Source organism: Dipodomys merriami, unplaced genomic scaffold (genome assembly GCF_024711535.1).
Source record: "Dipodomys merriami isolate MVZ:Mamm:240054 unplaced genomic scaffold, mDipMer1.0.p SCAF_116, whole genome shotgun sequence".
Classification (NCBI taxonomy): domain Eukaryota; kingdom Metazoa; phylum Chordata; class Mammalia; order Rodentia; family Heteromyidae; genus Dipodomys; species Dipodomys merriami.
Genome location: NW_027202449.1, coordinates 1951626 through 1959914, shown reverse-complemented (window position 1 = coordinate 1959914; position 8289 = coordinate 1951626). Strand labels below are relative to the sequence as shown.

Sequence of the window (8289 nt, the reverse complement as noted above, 5' to 3'; positions counted from 1 at the left end):
GAGGCCCTCCCGCACACACAGACAGGTGCCAAGCTTGGGGGGGGGCAGAACTTCAATCCCAGGATCAGGAGCGCACAGCCCAGCCCTCACAGAGCCCTCCCGGGGCTTCGCTGTGGGGAGCCGTCAGGGTACCCCTACGTACGGGAGGCAGATGCTCTGCCTCAGGACAGAACCCCGGCTGCAGGGCATGGGCAGTGGCCACACATCGCCCCAGAGGTCCACTGTTGGCAGTCCCTCTGATGGCCTCCCTGGGTTCTTGCCTGCAGCTGACGGGAACTGACAGTCCAGGTCGGGAGGGGGTTGGGGGGCTGGGGCGGGCATCAGGGCCTCTTCAGGTCGGGGGGGGGTTGGGGGGCTGGGGCGGGCATCAGGGCCTCTTCAGGTCGGGGGGGGCTGGGGGGCTGGGGCGGGCATCAGGGCCTCTCCAGGTCGGGGGGGGCCTGGGGTGGGCATCGGGCCTCCTTGTGTGCTGGACGGGTGGCTTTATCATTGTCCTTAGGTCCCAACAGGGTCAGCGCTGAAGGCAAGACCTCTTGCCTCTGGGTCTGGGCACAGTAGCCCACCTCTGTTGTCCTAACTACTCAGGAGGCAGAGATTGGGAGGCCTTTGGTCGAAGGCCAGCCTGGGCAAAAGTTCTCTGGATCCCATTTCCAACTAATGGCTGGGCACGTGGTGTGTGTCTGTCGATGCAGCCACGCAGGAAGTATAAATGGAATAACACGAGACAAAACACGGACCCTAGCTCAAAAATTAAAGCAAAAAGGGCTGGCAGTGTGGTTCAATAGTAAGCAAGCACGGAGCCCTCTGTTCCGACCCTAGTGCGGCTAAAACCAAACAAACAAAATGAAAACACTATTGCCCCAGCAAGGAGCCGATGCGCAGTCACCCGAGCCTCGCTACAGGGCAGAGACGTCAGCCGGCCCCCAGGCCCGAAGACCCCGGGGCACGGCCGCCCTGACCGCCCTGACGTCATCCTGCGGTCACTCAGCTGCCTTCCGGGACCGCCAGGCCTCTCCTCCCATCCCCCACCAGGAACCGCCACTTGGTTCAGGCCAGAGCCAGGACGGCATCCTAAGGTGTCGTGGGTGCTAGGCCAGCAGCCGTCAGCGGCTCTGGCATCGTGCAGAAGTCTGTTGGGCAACAAGATGATCTTGTAGTCAGCAGACATGGGTGCCCCACTGCCTGCCTGGACCCGACCCCGGGCCTCAGAGTTGCAGTTCACAGAGGTGAACAGGAAGGAGTCCCACCCCTCCTCACCCCTGCCCACCCCGGCCCCCTGGGGCCCAGCAGCCCCCAGGACCCAGTAATCATGATGGCGGCAGAGCTGGCTCTTCTGTCTTCACCTGGAGGGACAGTGGGGGGCGGAGTAGCAGCTCCCTGTCCTTGACGGCACAGCCTGGCTGCCTTGTTCCAGCCTTCAGCAGCGCGGAGGAGGTGCGTGCCTCCCTCCCCGTGAGGGGAAAGCGAGTCTCTGCCCACTTTTCTTTTCTTGGTTTTCTTGGTCATGGGCTTGAACTCAGGGCCTGGGCGCTGTCCCTCAACTCTTCAGCTCAAGGCGAGTGCTCTACCACTTTGAGCCACAGCGCTACTTCCGGTTTTCTGGTGGGTAAATGGAGATAAGAGTCTCACAGACCTTCCTGCCCAGGCTGGCTTCGACCCTCCATCCTCAAATCTCAGCCTCTGAGTAGCTAGGATGACAGGTGTGAGCCACTGGCACCCAGCTTCTACCCATTTTTCAAAGAGTACGAAGACCCCGATGGGGTGAGGTAATTGAACCACCCCAAGTAAGACCTGGGGAGGCCGGGGCCCGGGGAGGCCGGGACCCGGGGAGGCCGGACCCCAGGAGGCTGGGGCCTGGGGAGGCCGGGGCCCGGGGAGGCCGGGGCCCAGGGAGGCTGGGGCCCAGGGGCCGTCATCATCACGCCTGCCTCTCCTCCCATGGCCACTGAACCCTGTTTCACACACCCCACCTATATGCTCAAAGCAAGGGGATCCTCTGCTCCTTGCTCACCCAGCCCCAGGCTCCATCTGGTGGGGCTGCTATGGGGGTGGCCTCGTCCCCCAGGGCTTCTGGGGGCCTGGTGGCAGTGGCAAGTTCATTCCAGGGTGGTGCTGGGTGGACGGGGCCCCCACGCTGTCCCTGGGGTAGCTTGTTACAGCAGCTGTTAGGCCCTGATGCTGCCTGGTCTGTTCTGACTGCAGCAGCTGTGTGTGCCTTCGCCTGGGCGGGGGGCGGGGGGGCGGGGGGGCGGGGGGCGGGGGCGGGGTAGTGTCCACGGAGACGGAAGGAAATGGCCGGGCCTGAGAAGCTCTGCAGTCAGCCTGCGCAGGGCGCCGGCCTCTGGACGCTCCCTGCCCACACGTAAGGTGCAGGCACGTACCACAGTCCTGACGCGGGACCCGGTGGAGGGAGCGGGGCCTCGAGGCCCCAGGAGAGCGGGGCGCTCTGCAGGCTGCCGTTCTGGGGGGCTGCTGAGGCTGGGCTCCCAGAGGGTCCAGGCCGGACCGGCGGAGATGCCGTCGGTGTGTCAGCTCCCTTCCTCCAGGCACCTGTGTGACCGGCGTGAGGCCAGGATGGGCCTCCCGGGCGAAGCCTCCCAGTGCCTGGGGAGGGGCTGCGGCCGCTGCGGGGTCCGCCTGCGCCTTGACTGGCTCAGATGCTTGGAGCCGGAGCCCGAGGGGCGCTGAGGATGGACAGGAAGCAGCTGTGTCCCGTGAGCAACAGGAGTGGTGTGACCGCAAGCCCGGAGCCCGAGCCGCGGCCTTGCGACACCCCGCTCTGCTGGCTGGAGTGGAGTCACTTCCGGCCTGCGGCTCCCCCCGGGAGGGGTGGGTGCTCCTAGAGTTCTCAAAGGAGGGAAAATGTCCTTGTTCTAACCAAGAACTGTCCTTTCTTCCTCATGTCCAAGTGTGACAGACAGGCCGGGACGGGAACCGAGAGGGTGGTGTGAGAATCAGACCTGCCGTTCCCGCGGCGTCTCCCAGTCCCGTGTGGCTGCCGAGCTCCAGCCATCCAGCGCATGTTCCAGCAATGAAGGGCACAGCTCGTGTCTTTAGATGTCCTGGAAGTCCTGCGCCACAACTTCACTCACTTGTCTTGGGCTAAAACGTTGGGAGAAGCTACAAGGCAGGCGGGAAAGTTGGTCCTGGAGCTCAGTTGAAAGAGCCAAGAATCAGATGAGAAACCCAGAGCCAGCTTGGCTGCGGAGGGCAGTCAGGGCCCTGCTGTGACTGTGTGGATGACATGGTGACCTCACCATCTTCCCTTGGCCAAAGATGAAGGATTCACCTCAGGTCCAGGACTTGCCCTTCACACGTCTGCCCAAGGCCTCTGCAGTGGGACACCTCTTCCCTCCCCCATCCCGGATCCTCAGCAGGGAGCCTGCGGTGGGCTGCTATGCTGGGGAAAGCTCTCGGGGTGAAGCACTGTGGAGTCGAGTTGGTTCTTGGGTTCCAGCTACCAGCCAGGGCTTATGCATCGTCGGGGGATGTGGTCTCCGAGAGCCAGGCAGGGCCAAAAAAGACGAGAACAATCGTCGGTGTGTTTGAGGTCTTGGACGGAAATCAGTTTTTCATCCAGACTTCTCGGAACCTTCTGGATCCTTCTCTTATTGCTCTAGTCCAGAGAGCAGCACTGGCAGTGGCCCACATTTGTCTTGTCTCATGTCTATCCTCTTTTTTTTTTTTTTTCCCATAATGCCCAAACCTGAGAAAGTCATCAAAATAGCATAAATGTCACCAAGTAACATAAAAATCCACTCCAGGTGATTGGAAAAAAAAATCCATTTGTGCTTCTGGCCTGTCTTCCTGTGGGATAGCTCAGGCCTGTCTTCCTGTGGGATAGCTCAGGCCTGTCTTCCTGTGGGATAGCTCAGGCCTGTCGTCCTGTGGGATAGCTCAGGCCTGTCTTCCTGTGGGATAGCTCAGGCCTGTCGTCCTGTGGGATAGCTCAGGCCTGTCGTCCTGTGGGATAGCTCAGGCCGGGCAAATCTGCCGCTCACCGTTGGGTGCAGACTTTCCTTTGGTTTGCCCTCCACTGCCTCTCTCGCGCTTGAAGCAGGCGTCTGTCTTGTTCTGGGCTTTGCTGTTCATTTTTCCTATGAGTCAGAGTTTTTATATAGTTGAATAATACCACAGCTCAGCCTCGGCTCCCCTTGTGAAAGGCCAGCCCTCCTCTCCGTGCGTGGCAGTTTTGCTTGGTGTGTTCGTCAGTGCGGTGTCCAGAAACAGAGCACACTCAATGACAGGTCACAGACGTCCTCGAGGGAGAACAGACCTGAGTGAACGACGGACGTGGGACCAGGCACAGGATGATGAGTGACGCGGGGAGGGGGAGGGGCTGATAATGGGCTAAGTCTGGAATCCCGGGAGCCTGGGAAATACCTCCCTCCAAGTCCCCCGGCGGTGGAGGAAGGACCTGGGGAATCAGACCCCAGCCCTGCCTACTGCTGATAGCCAGGTCCTGGGAGCATAAGCCCTAGACGTTTCGGGCAACCATGCCACGGACTGCCTGAGTTTGTGCTGCTGCAACAAAGCTGCAGAAACTGGCATCAACAGAAATCTGCTGCTCTCAGATTCCAGGACAGTAGTTGCTCAAGATGGAGCCCCTGGGGGCCGGGGCCGGCGGGGCAGGGCTCGCCACTGTGCCCCCTGAAGAGGAAACCGGAGGGGGGCCACTCCTGCCCTTTGATGAGGACCCCAGCCTCACCTAGAGGACCTGGCCTCACCACTCCCTCCAGTCCCTGCCCCCTCGGGGACCATCAGACCGCAGCTTGGGCTTAGAAGGTTCCAGCAGTTCAGGGGGCGGATGTCCTTCAGAGATGCAGGTGTGGCCGCTGGTCTGTACATGGACAGGGTCTGCTTCAGTCCCGAGTGGTGGTCATTCACCGTGAGCTGCTGCCCCGCTGGGGCGGGTCCTGCGCCTGTCCGTGGATGTGTCCATATCTGTCACTCTCTACTAGGGGCCATCCTAGTCCACCTGGCTTTCCAGGGTGGCCTCCCAGTTCACACTGGCCCACTACCCTGCATGTGGGGTCTGGAAGCATCACCTCATCTCCTTGGCTGCCCCAACGGTGGACATCTCATGGCCAGTGGGTCCTCTCTAGGAGCAGAGCCAGAGGTGTGAACACAGCCAGAGCGGTTCCCGGGACCACAGCCTGGCTGCTTACGACAGGACCCTTACAGAGAGGTGAAGGACCCTGGAAGGATCCTGTACCTATCTGCCCAGGAATATCAGATCCTTCCAGAGTGTGGCTGCCTCAGTTCCACCTAGCCCAGGCTCCCCATGAGTGGCATAATATAACAAGCTGATTACTTATTACTTCAGGACCTTGTCCCAGACCTGCCCACCTGCCGCCAGGGACGTGGTGCCTGTAGGCAGGCCTCTCCAACAGGCCAACAGCCCCGCCCAGAGAACCACACGACCGCCACCTGTCGGCGCAGTGGACTCCCACAGTTGACTCCTGTCCTGGCTGGTCCCCTTCAGGAGCCACACCCATTACCAGTTGGCACCCCTGTGAGTCTTTGGCTCATCGGTCCACGGTCTTTGGTGCTGGTGGAGGCCTGGTGACATCCTGCAGAGGCTGGGTGGGTGTGGCTGGGACACACAAGGACCTGGAACTCCCTGGCCGGGGCTCTCCTGTCCAGTTCAAGAGCCTCCAATAAAAACAACTGTGGAATAAGAACTTGTGTGGGAAATGGCCTGGAGATCAGAAGGAAGGGCCTTGGCTTTCCCCGTCATGTCTGCTGCCCACCCCTCCCCCCACTGCCGGACAGATAGACAGTGTGGTTCTCCATCAGCCATCTGGGTCTCTAGGAGGAGTGGGTCCAGGAAGTCCTCCGGGGCCTGCGCGTTCCTCCTCCAGACTGGCCTCATCACTGTTTGAAGGATTTTCCCCTCAGTCTCAGTCTCTCCATAACCCAGCTCGGTTCCTGGGTCACAGATAGGCCTTTTGCTGGGAATCGCCGGGATAGCCGGGGCCAGTCCTGTCCCAGGGGACACTTGGTTGCAGCTTGACCCCTGCTTGCTGGGGACTTCCCAGACTCTACCCATGACATACCAACTTATTCAAGCTGATTTTTTTTTTTGAGATTGCATTCTGAGATTACAAAATGATGGAAAAGTTGATCTGATCAGAGCTAACCTCCTTGGAGGTAAATTAACTAACACTGGTCATTCCCTGGCTAACCATGTAGTGCTTTCAGGGGAGGTAGGAGGGGGGAGGCCACTGTTTTTGAAGTCGACAGTTTGAAGCTGGTGCTGCTGGGATCTAACTGAACCTGACCGGCTCCCGACAGTGGCATTGCCAGGCCGCTAAGGGCTTCCCATTGCCTCTGGTGTGATCCAGCCAGAGAGGTTAGGTGACCTGAGCAGAGACACCCAGCTGTGGGGGAGTCAGGATTGAAGCTCAGGCCTTGGCATGAGGGTGGCGGGGCTGGGGTGGCCGTGGGATGGCGTTGGGGGCTGGGCACCATGGGGTGGTGTTGACACCGGCCTCTTCCCGCCTTGGATTGGGCTGTGTGGAGCCAGGGTCACCCATGTCACTCCTGCCGGGCAGCGTCAGGAGCTTCGGAAGCACTGGATGGGTGAGCCTGGCACCCGGTGCCCTGCCTGACCTGAGATGACACCAGGGTTGAACGAGCAGGGATGGAGAGGGGACGCCATGCGCGGGGTCCTTCAGGATGCGCGGACAGCCTGGCCAGGCTCGGGCTTGAGTCCCTGTGGCTGTCCCCGGCCTCCGGGATTTCAGGTTCGCAGGTGCCACCGTCCTGGGCTGGGGCTGCTCCCGAGGGCCGGGTGCGCACGGTTTGCCCACAACGCCCGTCACGAAGCGCGCAGGGAAGACGACTTTTACGGTCACGGGGAGGAGACCATGCGTCCCCCCCCCCGCCCCCCCCCGCCCCCAGAGCCCCGCCCCGCGGGCGTGGCCGGGGCGGGGTCAGGGCCGCGCCGTCCAATCAGCGCCGCGGGCTGCCCGGGGGCGTGGTTTCAGGGCGGCGAGCGGCCTACAAGAGACGGCGCGCCCGGCCCGGGGGACGCTTGCCGCTCCCGGTGTTCGCAGGGTCCCGAGCTCGGCCGTGCCCTCTCCGAGCCCACGCCGGTGCCCGACGGCCGCGGAGCCCGCGGAGGTAAGCCGTCTGCAGCGCCTGAAGCCAGCCGGGGCGGGCTGGGCGCGGGGCGGGGGCGCGCCGGCTCCCGCGGGGCCGGGCCGGGGTGTCCTCGGGAACGACCCGTGTGGGGGGAGCCGGTCCCCAGCACAGCGCCCGCCCAGGCTCCCCGGAGGAAGAGCCGGACCCAGCCCCGCCTAGGTGCAGACCCCGGGCCCCCTGCCCCGGGTCCGCTCCACCCCGGCGTCCCAAGCCGCCAGGTGAGGCCCGGCCGGCCCGGGAAGGGCGCAGCTGCCGATGCCCGGCCCCCTGCCGCCGGCACGGGCGCATTTCCACCTGGGCCTTGGAAATCCTGGCCCTGGTTGAGTTGGGTGAGCCTGCGTCCCCCTTCTAGGGTCTGGGTCCTGCAGAAGCTGGCAGGGACAGGACATGCTCGCCACCCCGACAGACCCAGAGGGTCCTGCCAGGGACAGGGCATGCTTGCCACCCCGGACGGACCCGGAGGGTCCTGCCAGGGAGACAGGACATGCTCACCACCCCGGACGGACCCGGAGGGTCCTGCCAGGGAGACAGGACATGCTCGCCACCCCGGATGGACCCAGAGGATGGTGCCAGGGACAGGGCATGCTCGCCACCCCGACAGACCCAGAGGGTCCTGCCAGGGACAGGGCATGCTCACCACCCCGACAGACCCGGAGGGTCCTGCCAGGGACAGGGCATGCTCACCACCCCGGACGGACCCGGAGGGTCCTGCCAGGGACAGGACATGCTCACCACCCCGGATGGACCCAGAGGATGGTGCCAGGGACAGGGCATGCTCACCCACCCCGACGGACCCAGAGGATGGTGCCAGGGACAGGGCATGTTCACCCACCCCGACAGACCCAGAGGATGGTGCCAGGGAGACAGGGCATGCTCACCCACCCCAGACAGACCCGGAGGATGGTGCCAGGGCTTTCCAAGCTGTGTGCACCGGTCTCCTGCTTCTGCCCAGAGCTGGCTGCTTTGCCACCCAGGGAGACGCCGCAGGTGTGTGTCTGAAGCGGGAGGCGGGGTCGGGGCAGCTCTCCTGTTCTCCGCATCCCTTCCACACCCGGTGGCGGGCCTGGTGCTGACCCTCCTTTCCAGGCTGGGGTCCAGTGGAGCCTGTCTAGGGCTCCTCGGCTGGTGAGTGACTGTCGT

At 63.0% G+C, this 8289-nt stretch overlaps 1 protein-coding gene across 1 annotated transcript in view; it reads left to right on the top strand.

The window, feature by feature from the left end:
• Nucleotides 1-7053: 7053 nt before the first annotated feature.
• The window catches only part of LOC138822860 (cysteine-rich secretory protein LCCL domain-containing 2-like), a 38225-nt gene continuing 36989 nt past the window's right edge, over nucleotides 7054-8289 (top strand). The window contains exon 1 of the mRNA XM_070015817.1: nucleotides 7054-7128. The gene's annotated coding sequence lies outside the window, so the exon portion shown is untranslated. The remainder of the gene's footprint in view (nucleotides 7129-8289) is intronic.